This window comes from Corythoichthys intestinalis, chromosome 12, assembly GCF_030265065.1.
Source record: "Corythoichthys intestinalis isolate RoL2023-P3 chromosome 12, ASM3026506v1, whole genome shotgun sequence".
Taxonomy (NCBI): domain Eukaryota; kingdom Metazoa; phylum Chordata; class Actinopteri; order Syngnathiformes; family Syngnathidae; genus Corythoichthys; species Corythoichthys intestinalis.
This window is the reverse complement of record NC_080406.1, coordinates 28,912,597-28,930,800: the sequence shown is the minus strand read 5'-3', so window position 1 is coordinate 28,930,800 and position 18,204 is coordinate 28,912,597. Positions and strand designations below refer to the sequence as shown.

Genomic DNA, 18,204 nt, shown 5'->3' with positions numbered 1-18,204 from the left:
GGAACAAAATTTATTGGATAATTTAAACTTTTTTAACAAATAAAAAACTGAAAAGTGGGGCGTGCAATATTATTCGGCCCCCTTGCGTTAATACTTTGTAGCGCCACCTTTTGCTCCAATTACAGCTGCAAGTCGCTTGGGGTATGTTTCTATCAGTTTTGCACATCGAGAGACTGACATTCTTGCCCATTCTTCCTTGCAAAACAGCTCGAGCTCAGTGAGGTTGGATGGAGAGTGTTTGTGAACAGCAGTCTTCGGCTCTTTCCACAGATTCTCGATTGGATTCAGGTCTGGACTTTGACTTGGCCATTCTAACACCTGGATACGTTTATTTTTTAACCATTCCATTGTAGATTTGGCTTTATGTTTTGGATCATTGTCCTGTTGGAAGATAAATCTCTGTCCCAGTCTCAGGTCTTGTGCAGATACCAACAGGTTTTCTTCCAGAATGTTCCTGTATTTGGCTGCATCCATCTTCCCGTCAATTTTAACCATCTTCCCTGTCCCTGCTGAAGAAAAGCAGGCCCAAACCATGATGCTGCCACCACCATGTTTGACAGTGGGGATGGTGTGTTCAGGGTGATGAGCTGTGTTGCTTTTACGCCAAACATATCGTTTTGCATTGTGGCCAAAAAGTTCAATTTTGGTTTCATCTGACCAGAGCACCTTCTTCCACATGTTTGGTGTGTCTCCCAGGTGGCTTGTGGCAAACTTTAAACGAGACTTTTTATGGATATCTTTGAGAAATGGCTTTATTCTTGCCACTCTTCCATAAAGGCCAGATTTGTGCAGTGTACGACTGATTGTTGTCCTATGGACAGACTCTCCCACCTCAGCTGTAGATCTCTGCAGTTCATCCAGAGTGATCATGGGCCTCTTGGCTGCATCTCTGATCAGTTTTCTCCTTGTTTGAGAAGAAAGTTTGGAAGGACGGCCGGGTCTTGGTAGATTTGCAGTGGTCTGATGCCCCTTCCATTTCAATATGATGGCTTGCACAGTGCTCCTTGAGATGTTTAAAGCTTGGGAAATCTTTTTGTATCCAAATCCGGCTTTAAACTTCTCCACAACAATATCTCGGACCTGCCTGGTGTGTTCTTTGGTTTTCATAATGCTCTCTGCACTTTAAACAGAACCCTGAGACTATCACAGAGCAGGTGCGTTTATAAGGAGACTTGATTACACACAGGTGGATTCTATTTATCATCATCGGTCATTTCGGACAACATTGGATCATTCAGAGATCCTCACTGAACTTCTGGAGTGAGTTTGCTGCACTGAAAGTAAAGGGGCCGAATAATATTGCACGCCCCACTTTTCAGTTTTTTATTTGTTAAAAAAAGTTTAAATTATCCAATAAATGTTGTTCCACTTCACGATTGTGTCCCACTTGTTGTTAATTCTTGACAAAAAAAACTAAATTTCATATCTTTATGTTTGAAGCCTGAAATGTGGCGAAAGGTTGCAAGATTCAAGGGGGCCGAATACTTTTGCAAGGCACTGTACCATAGTACCAGCGGAATTTATTAAGGATTTAGTGTAGGTTTTCAGGCTGTAGAACAACTTAATGGATTTATAATTTATGCTTATGGGAAAATCCTGCTCGACATACGACCATTTCGACTCACAAACAAGGTCCTGGAACGAATTAACTTCGTATTTGGGGTACCACAGTACAAGATAGCTTTGCGCCATGAGTAGTAATCGATATTTTCATGGGTCACGACGCATCTGCTATATTGTTTGAAAAAAATCTAATCTCAATGTTGTAATGTCATTGCTCTTCAGGAGCTGTCAGTTCAAGTAAAACAATCTATACATTTACAACTAATCTGCCGATGGTAGATGAAACACATCCCAGAGGAAAAGAAAATCTGAAAAGAGATCTCCAAAATATCTCATTTATTTCTCCTAGACAGCTGTGAGATCTGTGTGACGCCAAACTGAGACTAAGGTTTATTTCTCCTGTGTCTCAGTTTTTTCTCTGGAGCAATAAAATGCACTAAATCTCAATTTAGTCTCCTTTTAAGTTTCAGAAGAGATCTCAACGAGCTCTCATATAATTCTCAGAGTTTCTCAACTTTTGTGTCTATTTGTGATCTCAGGCAGAGAAATCAGAGAGATCTCTCGATGAGCTCAGTCTACTCTTATCACAACTTCCGTTCATGCATCTCATTCTGAACTCAGACAGAGCAAATGAAGAGCTCTCCACAAGCACTCGTTGGATTCTCAGGCAATGCAAATTTATTTTTATAGAGGTTTTTGTATAGCATAATTCATTCTATGATTCACAAAGCAATTCAAAGTGCTTTACATCACATGAATAACCACGATCAGAGATAAAATGATTTTAAAAAATTAAAAACATTAGTTCAAAAGAAATTTATAACAAAGACAATGAAAAGTCAATGATAAAAAAACTGTTGAATATTCTATTAGCAGCTTCTAAGAAATCTATTTCTAGGAAAAAAAAAAAAATCACCAACTGTTGAGGAATGGATAGATATTGTACATGAAATTTACATCATGGAAAAGCTGTCATTTTAACTTAAATTAGAGATTGATACATTTTATTTCATATGGTCCAAATGGACAAACGTGAAACCAATTAGAATGGATTTCAATTGATGCTCAACAGAGAAAGTACCTCCTTACTTTTTGGGGGGTAAGAAAACAATATCAGATGTGCTCCCAAATGTTTTAAGTTGCTGTATGTTGTTTATTTATGTATTTTTTAATTAATTTATTATTTATTTAATTTCTTTTTTGTTGTTGTTTCCGTTAAAAAAGTAATGTATCGAGAAATGGACTATCGTCATTCACTGTTGTAAGTACAATGTACAGTATATTATTGTTGAGAATCTAAATGAAATTAAAAAAGAAAAAAAAGAATTGAAACAGGCAATAAAATTATACTTAAAATGAATAAAAAGCAAATTGCTTGAAGGTTAAAATATATAGACCGTTATGGATATGCTGTGATAAACAAAATCGTTTTTAGTCCTGATTTAAAAGGAGCTAACAGTTTGAGCACACTTCAGACCTTCAGGTAACTTGTTTCAGAGGTGAGGAGCATGATACTAAATGCTTCCTCACCCTGCTTGGTTCTTGTTCTTGGAACATACAACAGATCGGTTCCTGATGACCTTAGGGGTCTCTATGATTCTTTTGGTCCAAGGCCATGAAAGTGTTTTATAGACGAGCAGTATCAATTTCTAGTCTATCCTTTGACTCACTGGAAGCCAGTGTAATGATTTCCAAAACTGGTGTAATGTGGTCCACTTTCCTTGTACTGTATTTGTAAGGACTCTGGCAGCAGCATTCTGTACTAGCTGCAGCGTCCTGACTGATTTAAAAAAAAAAAAAAAAAAAAAAATCAAGACCTGTAAATATACTGCTGCAACAGTCCAATCTCCTGAAAATGAACCACACAATCAAACTTATCTGTATCCTCTATAGAGGAGCAATATTCATGCTTTGCTGGTGTCAGAAATGGAGCTGCAGGGTCAATGAAGTTGGGGATGACGGGATAAAAAAGCATAGATAGTTCATAAATATGATTTTACATATAGAAGTGCACAAAATATGGTATGCAATTTATTCAGAATGAAAAGGGTTATAGTAATTGAATAATTATAAAGTATATTATATATGAAGAGATAGTTATTATATATAAAGAGAAATTGATTAACATATAGTTAGAAAAAAATCAATAATCATAATGAAAACGATCACGGTGGTACATTTACAGACCGGTAGGTACAAAATGCACAAAGGAAAACTCTTACTGACGTGTAATAATGTTACCCTTCTAAAATTGTTATTATGATGGTGTTATAAGGTCATTAAATTTCATAAAAACGAAATAATATGATATTGAATTAATGAAGATGTAAACATTTCAGTTAGCTTAAATTAAAATGAAAACAAGGCTTTAAAAACTCCAAGAACTGAAAATGTATTGTATATTAATAAAGCCAAACAAACTCAATTTATGAATATTTTTAAAAAGATTTTTATTTATTTATTTATTTATTTTTATTAGCCTTATGTAGTCATGCGTATATAAAGAACAGTTTTGTAAATTAATTCTTACTTAAAATGCAGCTGAAACCACTCAGCGTTGACCGGCGCTGCAGCGCTGTTTTCTTCATGCACTGTCAAGCTGTATGTGGCGCGAAACACTGTGAACTTTCAACCCTGAAGATAATGCAGACCTAACGTCTACATTGGAAGAAAGCGCCATCAGTCACAAATGCTGCTTCGTCATTGGTTAACTCATAAGGGGGAGGCTGACCTAACGACGTCAAGTCGTACTACTCATGAAGTTGGTGTCAGGAAGAATGGAGGAAGAAACCGTTTCAGGACAAAAAAAGAGGGTAAGTAACATCTTTGTGGAACGGAATTTGGGTATAATTTATATGGCTTGTGTTTATGCTAGTTCTGATAGTTTTTTTTTTTTGGGGGGGGGGGACTGGTCGGCAATAAGTGGCAAATAGTGAAGCTAGCTAGCTAGCTAGCTTGGGGGGCCATGAATTTACTGAAGTAAATATATTCATGTAAAAATATTAACTTTGGAATTATTTCTACAAACAGTGGCCCTAGACAGTCTTGGAGTTACATAAATTGTGTACAATTGGAACATCTTCTCATTGCAGTGAGACCCATTTTCTCTAGCTTCATGCAACGAGTTTACATTGGGGTGACCAAAGGTGGATAGAGTAGGCAAAAATGTCACTCATGTAAGAGTAGCATTACTTCAAAATATCATTTTTCTTTTTTTATTTATTTATTTTTTAACAATTGTATTTTTTTTCCTGAGCGCAACATTATCTGTATGAACTGTTGTTTTAATGATACTGTAAAATAATCCATTGCATAATCACATTAAGCCAAAGGGAAAAAAAAAATCATTGAATTCCAATGAGAAAAAAAAATCTATAAATGAGGCATTATTCGTCCAAAGAGCATGTGGGCCCTCTGGTGGAGAAAAAAGTTCCTAGTTTTAATAGTGAAGAGTTCCTTCATAATTACTCATTTGAAATTAAAAGGATCATATCGCCGGTTTTCCATGGTCAATTATCTGCTCAATGCCCCCCTCCCGCTCTCCTTCAATCTCCCGACCCCTGCGCTCGCTGGTTTGTTTTCTCTGAGCTCTATGTTTGACACACACGTTACAATTGTGCCATGAAGCCAGACAGCTGGCGGAAGTACACCGATCGGCTGAATTGGACAGGAGAAGGATGACTTCTTTGGAAACAGCCAAGGGAGATTATTTTTGGCAAAATAAATGTTGCATGTTGAAAAACATCTGGGAAGCCTATCTGAATTTGTGTCTCTGGATATGGAGATTATTTTGTAGTATAACGGAATATTCTATCCATACAGAGAAGGCATACTTTAAAAATGTAGTTATAAGGCATCTTTGAGTAAATTCTGTGTATCATTTAAGTACCCCGAGGACATGCTGCTCTGCCTATTTTTTTGGGAAATCAAAATATGGTCATCCTATTAACATTAAAAACTTGAGACATAGGGAATTGAGAAGGTGCATCTTTTCACGATATATTAGCAATAAAAAGTTTTTTTTTAGGAGCAGTGTACAGGAAAGAAGAGCCCAACAACTTGTCCGATAAAAGTGCAATTCTTACAGAAATCTTATCATCATGGATTTTTACTTTGATGTCTCTTTGTTTTACGATGATTGGTATGGGGGATTTTAAATGATATTTTTCAGTCCTTCGGTGGTCTAATATGGTTAAATGAACACAATGTGTGTATCTAAAGATATTAAGAAGTTGCTGTACCAAATTATGAGATGTGATGACAGTGTAAAACCAAATAAGACATTGCACCACTTTTTAAAATTAAAATGTATTATATTTCACAGATTGAATGGCCCAGCAGGAAATAATAAAAAAGAGATGCCCAAAAGAGCGCGATACCCACCGAAGAAGATGAGCTTTTATGACCCAGACCCTGACTCACCCAGAGATGACCAAGGTGGTAATTGAGTTATTATCTTACTACACAGCTTATCTAATTTTTAAAGTGATTGTTATTTTTAACTTGCATTGGACACTATAATAACCATTTTGTTTATTAGTGTCTGATCACTGGGATTATTATCAATATTGGCAGTTTAGGGAACAAATATTGATTTACAGGATTTTTTTTTTTAAAAGAAATGTCTAGAAAAGGGAGTGTAACATCCCTTGAAACTGTATTTTGGTGACAGAATTTTGCAACTCCATTCGTACAATTATTTCTACGTGGGGGGGGTGGTGATTGATTGATTTAAAGATGTTCTTTTAAAATCAAAATTATCTTGTTGAGGATAAGCGACTCAGAAAATGGGAAGAAATTCCATTATAGGCATCAATTTGCAAAAAGCTTTTTAATTGTTGCGACCTGCAGACCTCTATTACTACTTGATTGCAATTTTAGACTTTATTCTTTAAAATGTTTTGACAATTTTCTGAACTGTTTTAGCTGCCCATTATTTGAAATGAGAAAAAGTAAAAAATACACTGAAATGCATTTGATATATATATTTGATTTGCAAATGAATTTTTCAACCAGCCTCGAAAAATTTTCCGTTCGCATGTGAACGCTGATTTTTCACACAAAAAAAAAAAGTCATCATTGGGGCATCAAAAATTCTGGGATGATGAGTGGCATAAAAGTTGTATACAGAATTTGGGGGGAAAAAATTACGGTTCCTTGGAAATTTGCTAAAAACTTTCCATTCATTTTTAATGGGATGCCACGTCCTAATTTCTAATTCACTTGTAATGTAATTAATATCGCATTGATGCCGTTGACGGCCATGTATGTCGAATCTATTGATGCCAATGCACCTGGATTCCACCGACGGCCATGGGCGTTCAAATTTCCCATTCATTTCCATTGTCATTCACATTGCATTGACACACAAGTACTCAATTGCCGATGAGGGCTATGTACGTCCATGCCATTGACAGCCAAGTATGTAGATTCTATTGACGTCAATGTACTTGGACTTCATTGACGCATATGTAAGTCGAAGCCATTGACGGTCATGGACGTCCAAATTTCCCATTCATTTCCAACCTCGAAAGGTCCCCAAACCAATCTGTGCAGGGCTAAGATCTGTATCTCCACATAGCAAAGCCCCATAGTAATTTCTCCAGAAATTACAGTTTGTAGTTCAATTTCTAATTTGTGCTTTCTTTTATACTGGCAGCTTACACCATGCGCTGCAGTACGCTGGATGATTGGACACCAGTCGAAAAAAGCCTTGATCAACAAATGTCGCATGAGGGGTACAACATAAATTCTAGATGTACTTAGACATTTGTTGCAGTGTTCAAAGCCCTAATACTGCTGGGCTTTGAGACTTAATTTTTGTTTGCTGTCTTAAAAACTGTGTTGAACTTTTGTTAATATTATGGCTGTTGATGTTATTATAGCTATTTGAAATGTTGTAAATTGTTTGCACTTTGTTTTTTGTTGGTGTTAATTAAAAAATGTTTGCCCGCCTGTCTGCCTTGCCTCCATTTGCCTGCGTTTGGGTCCGCACCACTTGCCCGCCCACATTCTTTGACCAAAATTCTCAACAGTACTCAATTTTCAAGTAATATGACTGTGTTGGAATTCACTAAAGCCATTTGTTCTAGAATAATAAAGCCTGATGGCTTTGGGTGTATCTTCTGTATCCCTCTGTCCTGCAGTGACGAGAGAGTAGTGTCCACCATTGTTTCTTTGGTCCATCAAGATGTTATGAAGTGGATGATCTGTGTTTAGAATGGTGAATCCAGTCAGGTGGGAGGAGAGGGTCACATGATTTAAGTGTCTCGTGTGTGTGTGCGCGCAGACGCGCGCGCATGGAAGGGAGAGTGAGCGAGAGACTCGTATATTTCTCCATAGTAGCTCCAATAATGCTCATTTTCTTTTTCAAAGGAGAAAAAGGAGTCATTAAAAACACTGAATTGAGATTAGCAAGGTATCTCCCTTAAGTCTCAAGTATGATTCCCTCTAATTTATTGTCTCACCTATTTCTCCTAGTGAATTTTAGGAGAAACATCTGAGAAACATTTTAGACAAAATAGAAACTGCAATGAGGCTAAGATGAGAATCTCAAATTTATCTCCCGAGCTATAGAAGAGCAAGCTTTGAGCAATAAAATTTTCCTCTGGGATACCACAGTAATTGTTGAGCAGTACACCGTAAATCATCTGCTTTTTAGACGGCAATCTTGTTTTGCCGAAATTGGGTGCAGTCTGGAAGCAACAACGCATCAGGATGTGAGATTAAAGCAAGTTTGTGCACAGAAATGAGACGGAGCGAGGCGAGGGAATGAGCGGCGAGCAGCAAACGCCCACCAGGTCAGCACAACAAACGCGCTAACAAAAACAGGCAGACACACAACACGCGCAACTGTACTGTTGGTACAGCAATGAAAGATGAGACCCTGACATGTGATTCATATCTGACTGTCTGGCCTTGGGGCGTCCTGACATTACTAATAAAGTCTGATTTCCCCCATCATCTACACTAAGATGCTTAAATAGCCGCAGCGGGATGAATTTCACAAACGGCTGTCCATTCATTTTACTTACATTGCAACAAAATAGACAATTTTGAGGACTTAGAGATTTACTTTAGAGCAGTGGTTCTCAAAGTGTGATACGAGCACCACCAACGGTACGCAAGCTCCCTCTAGTGGTACGCAAAAGAGTGACTAAATTAAATGTTCAAACGATCTTTTGTAATTCACTAGAGTGCATTTATCAGTTACAGTTCTGTTCTAATTTACTTAAACTTGTAAATATACACATGTAATGTTTAGGAACAGTTTCTTTTTAAATATTTAGGAAGAACTTCGAAGTGTAGTATCTGGGAATTCAGTCAAGTATATTACAGCAATTTTCAGACAATAAGCCTCTTTTTCCCCGCATTTTGAATCCTGCGGCCAGTGTGGCTTATTTGTTGATTTATTTGGATTGATAGGTAACACTTTATTTGACAGCGGCGTCATAAGACCGTCATAATTATGACATGACACTGTCATGGGCATGAACACTAGAATGCCCAGCACAGGCCCATTTGGCCTTTCCCGTGACAAACGAAAAGAATTCTGGAGCCCATGCTCCAGAATTCTCTGGGGACTTTTGAATGCTTATGATAGATTTCATTATCTGTCATCCTGTCAAATGTCACCAACTCCATTGATGTCCAGCTCGGATCTTTTACATCCATTCAAAAGTGAGATCATTTGCCGGATGACACCGGAAGACAGCTGTCATTAGCAAAGGCGTAAGTCTGCATAGGGACGGTAGGGACAAAACACTACCAACTTTTCAGGATGCTCAAATTGTCCCCACCAACTTTTAAGCAACCTCATTTGCGTTATATAATGAGTTCAGTTGTATAGGTCATTTAGATTGTCTTCCCATATGTTTTAATTGTTGTAATTGACTACACCATTATTAACTCATTCACTCCCAGCCATTTTCACTGGAACAAGGCCCTTCGCTCCCGGCCGTTTTACTGGATTTTGACTGATTTTGCAAGGCCCACAGAAAATTCTGTTCTATTGCTATATAAACATGGAACCCACCAAAAGAAAGATTAGACTCTCTTCTTTTAGCAGAAAAAATCTTCTTCCATTCTTTAGAAATCAGCATTAGAAAATAGCTCAGTTTGAGCAATTTTCCAATTTCTGATGAAAAAACAGATATTGAGCTTTTTGTGAAAGCATACACTTCAAACATAACTTTGACTTATACACAGCTATTTTTTTCTTTAGTTACATCCCAAACATCTGAATAATGTTTTCCTTTAACAAAATAAGATAAACAACAAGACAAATACAGCTTTTGATGGCAAAGTAACAATTTATTTACACGTAACTACACTATTAACTGTTGAACTATTTGCGCACATAACAACGGGGAAGGCTCTCGGTTGCTCCCGGTTGAATGAGGTGGTAATCTGATGAGTCCGGATCAAGATCGGGCTCACTTTTTTCATCATCTTCATCGTTGGTTTCAACCTCGGGCTAAGGAGTAACGCAACGTGAGCTCCGCAGAACGCGTGTGGAACCTGACGCTGTTATAGACGTCACCGTCTGTCTCATCAAGATAGATTTTTTTGAATCCTTCTTTGATGATGGTTTCGTTTTCTTTTTAAAACAATCCTCCAGTGTCGTTTGCCTTTTTTTCCTGATCGTTCTCCACATTTTTCTCAAATTCTCACGCGTCTTCACAAGATCCCTGTCACACTTAGACAAGATGAGTGGACTCAGATGCAGAATTCAGTCTTTTAATAACATAAAATGGTCAGAGGCAAGTACAAACTGAGGGCGCACCAGTAGGAGGAAACGGGCTATGAAACAAAAATAATAAAAACGAGAAATAAGAGAGCCAGGCAAAATGCACTGGAGTATACAATTACAACAAAGGGCTATGCATGAGGCACAAAATAACAAAGAGCTATGGCAGAATACTATGAACAACTTACAACTTAGAATATCTTTGGCTATGGACTGGCTTTGGTGGCAACGAAGGGCGAAGACACTTTGGCACAAGACTAGGGAGTGACAAACATTTTAAGCACATGAGGAATGGGGCACAGGTGGAAACAGGAGGTTGAGCCTTCAAAATAAAGCAGGAAGAGACAATAATATACCAAGACATGACAACCCACACCCAGGCGTGACAATCCCTCCAACTTCCGTTTCCTAACTATTTTTCTTCACTTCCTTTCTTGGCCCGAAAAGAGTTCTTACCAAATGCGCTCCTGACATCCAGTGGCCAGTTTTATTGCTTTGAAATGGGTTTTGAGCTTTGTGCATTGTATCTTAGATACATAGGAACCTATAGTAGCCTCTTGTAAAAAAAAAAAAAAAAAAAAACGCAAAAGACGTATAAATACTAGGGCTGTCAAATGATAAACACTTTTAATCGAGTTAATTACAGCTTAAAAATCAATTAATCGTAATTCAAACCATCTATAAAATATGCCATATTGTTGTGTAAATTATTGTTGGAATGGAAAGATAAGACACAAGACAGATATATACATTCAACATACAGTGCATAAGTACTGTATTTGTTTATTATAACAACAAATCAACAAGATGGCATTAACATAATTACATGCTCTTAAAGCGATCCATGGATAGAAAAACTTATAGTTCTTAAAAGATAAATGTTAGTACAAGTCATAGAATTTTTATCTTAAAACCCCTCTTAATGTTTTCGTTTTATTAAAATTTGACTAGTAGCTCGCCATTGTTGATGTCATTACACCATGCTCACTCCCCAAACCCATAAAATCATTTGGACCCAAGCGCCAGCAGAGGGCGCCAAACAACAAAAAACAAGTAAGTAGTATATTTTAACGTGATCAAATAAAAAAATTAATTACCGCCCGTTAACGCGATAATTATGACAGCCCTAATAAATACGTTTTTGGGACACTGAAGCAATTTAAAATAGAACGTATTCATTCGTTTTTGGGAGCAAATGAGTTAAGTAAATTATTTTCATTATGTTCAGACTTACATGTACCTCTTTTCACTTGCTAAATGTGCCGGTCCAGCTCCTAAACGCACATTTGATTGACTGATGACTTGACCCCCCCCCCCCCACACACACACACACACATATTAGATTTTGTTTCCAGCCAGCAGCAGCCACTGTAAGTAATGTAAAAAGACGTCAGTGTTGTGGAAGTCGGGAACACACCACTAATTTTGCTACTGAAAGTCCGACCTGCATCAGAGGTAGTATAACCTTAAAGTGTGTGCACTTGCTAACCAGCAAAACTCGAGTAGAACGCTGCTTACAGAGGTGTCCTCCTGTATGTGTTTTCTACTGTTAACGTTAAATTAACTGAGAAATGTAGTAGACTGAGGTTTACCCTTTCTCCACAATTTGACTTTTTTATGTATGTGGTCTTAACCCTTGAGAGTCGAAGGACGCGCCGGCGCGTCCTCAGCGCACGTCGTCTTTGAAGCGCCCTCACGTTTTAATTACGTCACCCACATGCCGTTGGTTGGTCTCGTTTTAAAGTGCGGAAGTTGCGGTTTACTCTCGTTAGTATTTGAAGTCAATTGACCAACTAAAACGTGAGATATTGTCATTTAAGTTTTATAGTTTTATTGTCCTCTCAAAAAAACATTAAAACGCTGCATGGATCATTTGTTTATGTCTATATTTCCATCATTTCTTGTCCTTTTTCAAAACGGAGGTCCATGAAAAAAACACAAATCAAACGAACCCTTTCGAAGTCACAGTGGAAGCACAAAATGCATTTTTTAAATAAATATAACTGCCGTGCGAGGTTCCACCGAACGAGAGGGAGGAGTGTTCTGAAGCAGCGAGGTGGCGAGCGACGGCCGTTTGGATCGAGCTGCGACTTTGTGTGACTTTGAGAATGAACGGAAAACTAAATTTAGCGCAAGCAATTGTGCTTTTTGATCAACTTGAGGAAGAGGATGGTCCAAATTCGTCATCATCGTCTTCTTCGGAAGAGTCCTCGAGTGAAGATAGTGACGGATTTGAACACGTGGGTGACGCCATCGACGAGCAGAGGTAAGCAAACTCACTTTTTTTTTTTTTTTAATGCTGAAAAAGTTTCTTTTGAAAGTTTCTTTTGATATTGCAAGACAAAGTTAATTCTGATGCAATATAAGTGTGTGTTTGTGTATATAATAATAAAATGTGCATATCAGATCAAAGTCGTACGTGCACTGTGTGTATCCAAGGCAGGAATTTATAATTGTGGTGATCTTTCTATATGCAGATTAGGGATGTAGCAACTATTCAGCTATGGTATTCTTTCTATTGTCATACATACAGATTTCCATTATTATTTATTGCTGTAGATCAGGGGTGTCCAAACTTTTTGCAAAGGGGGCCAGATTTGGCGTGGTAAAAATGTGGGGGGCCGACGTCCTTTACGTAGAACAATATATTTAAGCAAAATTTAGCTAGCCATTCAGTGTGTCACATTTGCTTTATTATTTTTTTAATGAATAATTTCAACAATCTCGCAACTAGCCTTTGCTGCCTTCTCTTTCGTCTCTCAGGCTCTTGCGAAATACAACTGCTGTGAAATTAAACTCGCTTCAAGTTGCTTCAATTTCTCGCTGTGTATCTTCCCCGTAATCTTGTCGTACATGTCAGCGTGTCTTGTTTGGTAATATTGCCTCACATTGAAATCTTTAAAAACAGCGACTGTCTCTTTGCAAATGAGGCAAGACACAGTTGTTGCGTATTTTAGTGAAGAAATAGTCCAATTTCCACCTATCCTTGAAGCGTCGGCCGTCACAGTCAACTTTTTTTGTCGATCGTCGCCATTTTAGGAAATTGGAAGTAGAGGGTCACACAGAGTAATGTTGCTTAGCCCTTAAATACCTGCAACATGAAGCAATTATCAGAGAATCCCAAAATTTGAAAAATAAGGTCCTAATGAAACCTTTTTTTCAAATTTGTGAAAAGAAAAGTCAAAATGAGTATGTGTAATAAGCGTTCTAATAACTATAACCCATGCTAAATCATGTTTTTTTCTCATGGAACCTTCAGATGCATGTGTTGACTTGTATCCATCATTTTTTTTTTTTTCCAAAAAGAAATGTCAAAATTCTAAATTAGTCTCAAAATCATGAAATTTTAGGTGTATCAAATGTGATACATTTGGCAATAAAGGGTTAAAGTGCTGCTGCCTTTTAGTGGGTAAATGAGGAGCAGCATTTCGTGTGTAAGCTGCTTCATATGCTGGTTGCAGTTTATTAAGTCTGTGTGCGGGCCAGATGTTATTGATTTTATGACAGAGGCTGGGGGCCGGATGAAATTTGACCATGGGCCGCATTTGGCCCCCGGGCCGGACTTTGGACATGTCTGCTGTAGATATTTTTATTTTATTCTTTATTATTTTCATAAATACTGACTTTTTTTCATGTACATTTATAGTGACAATGAAAGTAAAGTGAAATGAAAATGGAAGGGTGGAAAGAGGACCGACACCCCATGGAAGTGTGGGCTGTGTGATGTCGCCCTGTGTCGAATTCCAGGACGAAACTGCTTTTCGGAGTGGCATGCCTGAAAAAATTTTAACTTGTTTATTGTAAATATTTTTGAAAATACTTTTTTCCCCCCCAATGTAATATATATATTTTTTTGTCCCACAATCAGTCTTCTCAATTTGTGTATATAAATGTGTGTTCAAGAAGCTTGATTGTGTGTACATAGTTTTCATCAGGTGATGGGCCGCAATACCTAAACTCATAAAGAGATGGCCTCTAAACACTTTTTGTGTTAGATGGTATATATTTTTTCACTGTTCGGTCTGCTGTATATAACGTGTTTTGACTAGAGCATGTATAAAGGCAAAAAACGCCTATGGCTATACCTGTTGTTTATGTTGAATTGTCAAATATAAGACTATTTATTCTAAATTTTTTTGGTTGAATGTTTATCCTAACATGTTGAATAAATATTACAAAGTTTCAAAACGGTTCGTTACGCATGTTTGGTTGTCAATTGGACATCAATATTAAAAATTTTGACAAAACGAATTTGGAATTTTTGGTCTTCTTGGGCCCAAAATGATGATTTATAATTGGTCGGTGAAGGAAACAACAGTTTGGACATGAAGTTCAAGGTGTCACAAAAAAGGGACCAAAGCAGGCCATCGTAAACAATTCTTTCTTTGAAATATAAAGGCAACTTCAAAGGCATGCAAAATCAGACAAAATAGGCCCAGACCTTAAAGGGTTAAAGCAACCCACAGCAGCTTTTTTTTTGTTGTTGTTGAGTTTGGCTGTGCTTGTGGACAAAAGCAGTAGTGTTTTACCTGAAGGACGGCTCCATTTTTATAAGGGCCCGAGCATTAACTGGCGTGAGAGCCCTATTGGAATGCAAAGGCTTACTATTTTTTTTTCATGGCAAATGAAAATGGCCAATTTGGAGGCCTTAACATGGACGAAAACTCACCAAAATTTGCGCTTACGTGGGGCTTTGCGTAATTTTGAGAATTTTGCAACGTTGCGAAAAAAATGTAATAACATGGCTCAGCGGCGCTCCCTTGAATTTTTCAAAAAGGCCTCTTCTAGTGAATGTAAGTCCTGTTTGTCCTCGTCTCAGTTTAAAGCACTATTGGCTGCATTCAAGCCGTTTGTGTGACAAATGAGCCATCATTTAAACCCATTAATCTCATCCTTGATGACATTGGCAGGTGTGTTGTCAACACAAATCCTTTGAAGGTTTCTGCTCAGCCCCTCATTAATTCATCAACAGCAAACAGACTTTGGAAAAGATTGCTTCCCAAGTGTAGAATGTATTTTGCATTGGAGTGCATTTTTTTGTTAAACCAGGGCATAGTGGGGAACTATAAAATAAATAAATAAATAAAAGATGACATTGTCACCGTCTCATTATGTGGCTGTGGCCATCACACTTCTCTGTCACGGGGCAAGCATTCAATATGATCGTATCTCTGACACAAGCACTTCTGCTCATGACAGCCTGGTGGAATGTCACATACTTCTGCCATTCAAAAAGGACCACTGGACAGATTAATAATCTCACATCTTGACCAGGCCAATATGTAAAACTCAGTTTTTGCTGATATAGAAAAAAAATTGGTACAATCATGACATGACCTGTCATGAATATGAATGAATGCGTATGACAAATGTCATTAAGTGTCATTCAGTAACTTGTCACTTTTGTTGCAAAGTTGATATTGTTTCAAATGTCTGAGTTATGGTTTAGTGTTAGGAACTGTTAGGACATCACTTTTGTTGCAAAGTTGACATTGTTTCAAATGTCTGGGTTATGGTTTAGTGTTAGGAACTGTTAGGACACTTAATGACATTTGGTTAGATATCATAATTATGACCTTCTTAACACACTGACATAAGAAGCATTCAAATAAAGTGTTACTGTCAAAATTGTACAATTATGTGAATGATAATTACAGCTGCACTGTATTTTCCCTCAACTATACACTTCTTTTGGGAATAGATCTTAGCATTGTTGCACAATATAGGGTTACAAAATAAAAAATACATTTAAAAAAAAAAAAAAAACTTGGATAGGTGTCTTTTATTTCTTCAGATTACAGAGAGGCTGTCAAAAACTACTGTATTTTATTTATTTATATTTTTAAAATATCACATCATATCAAAAATAAACCAGCTTAACCTCGAGTCTCTATTTTGAAAAGAAGAAAAAGAAATTATACCAATCCAAATTCGGGGTCTCTTTTATTTGGGTCACCTATAAATACATACCTATTCATGTTAACTTCTAGAATGTACACAGTGGATATAAAAAGTGTAGACATCCCTGTGCCAAATTCAATGTTTATATGATACAGTGGTATGAAAAAGTATCTGAACCTTTTGGAATTTGTCACATTTCTGCATAAAATCACCATCAAATGAGATCTGATCTTTGTCAAAATCACACAGATTAAAATGCAGTGTCTGCTTTAACTAAAGCCACCCAAACATTTATAGGTTTTCATATTTTAATGAGCATAGCATGCAAAAAATGACAGAAGGGGGAAAATAAGTGAACTCTCTGCCTAAGGAGACTTAAAGAGCAATTGAAACACATTTTTACCAAACATTTTAACCAACCACTGATGAGTGGTTTAAAGGTGCCCTGCCCACTATAGAACACACACCTTATAAGAATTGTCTTGATGAGAAGCATTGTCTGATGTGCATCATGGCTCGGTCAAAAGAGCTGTCTGAAGACCTGCGATCAAAAATTGTTGATTTTTATTCAGCTGGGAAAGGATACAAAACCATCTCTAAAAGTCTCGATGTTCATCAATCGACAGTCAGAGAAGTTGTCTACAAAGGTTTGGCACTGTTGCTTCTCTCCCAAGTAGTGGGCGTCCACCAAAGATGACACCAAGAGTTCAGCGCAGAATACTCAGAGAGGTAAAAAAAAAAAAGAATCCTAGAGTGTCTGACTTTCAGAAATCACTGGCACAGTCCAATATCTCTGTGCACACATTAAGTATATGTAAAACTGTGGCCAAGAATGGTGTTCATGGGAGGACTCCACAGAGGAAGCCATTGCTGTCTAAAAAAACATTGTTGCTCGTTTAATGTTCGCAAAAAGGCACTTGGACACTCCACAGAAGTTTTGGCAAAATATTTTGTGGACTGATGAAACCAAAGTTGAATTGTTTGTGAGTAACACATAGCGTCATGTGTGGAGGAAAAATGGAACGGCTCACCAACATCAGCACCTCATCCCCACCGTGAAGCATTATGGAGGGAGCATCATGATTTTAGGCTGTTTTGTTGCCTCAGGGTCTGGACAACTCGCAATCATGAACGGAAGAATGAATTCAAAAGTTTATCAGGATGTTTTGAAGGAAAGCTGATGCCGTCTGTCAGACAGTTGAAGCTATAAAGAGAATGGATGCTGCAACAAGACAATGATCCAAAACACAGAAGTAAATCAACTTCAGAATGTTTTCAGAAGAAGTCCAGACTTGAACCCCATTGAGATGCTGTGGCATGACCTAAAGACAGCAATTCATGCCAGACATCCCAGGAATCTGACTGAACTACAGCAGTTTTGTAGAGGAGAATGGGCCAAGATTGTCTTGATCGATGTGCTACACTGATCTGCAGCTACAGGAAGCGTTTGGTTGAAGTTATCTCTGCCAAAGGGGGGGTGGGGCTGGGGGGCACAAAATATTACATGTGATGGTTCACTTACTCATTTTTCACTCTTGTCATTGTTTGCATACTATCCTCTTTAAAATATGAAAACCTATGTCTGGGTGGTTTTAGTTAAAGCAGACAGTTTTTTCATCTGTGTGATTTTGACAACGATCAGATTACATTTCATTGTGATCTTATGCAGAAATGTGGGAAATTCCAAAAGGTTCAGATACTTTTTCATACTAATGTATAAAACAACATACTAAAACATCTGAACTATATTTTTGAGTCAAAAAAAAAAAAAAGTAAAAAAAAAATAAAAAAAAATCCCTATTTTTTCCCCTTCCTTACACCTTTTTCAACAGTGGAAAAGTGTTTTTTTTAGAACAGCTTAACTTTATGGATCGGTCAAAAAAATCTGTAAAGAGGAAGAATTAGAATCTGGACAAATTACAAGTAAAATTTAGATGTTAATGTACTGTAGACACTGTGTTTGATTTTAAAATGATTTATATTTCTATTCA

At 37.3% G+C, this 18,204-nt stretch overlaps 1 long non-coding RNA gene across 1 annotated transcript; it reads left to right on the top strand.

Annotated features, from left to right (window-relative positions):
• Window positions 1-3,939: 3,939 nt before the first annotated feature.
• LOC130927346 (uncharacterized) lies at window positions 3,940-8,169 on the top strand. The gene is made up of 3 exons (XR_009066393.1): window positions 3,940-4,376; window positions 5,888-6,000; window positions 7,223-8,169. It is a non-coding gene; the product is annotated as an uncharacterized LOC130927346 (long non-coding RNA).
• Window positions 8,170-18,204: the final 10,035 nt, after the last annotated feature.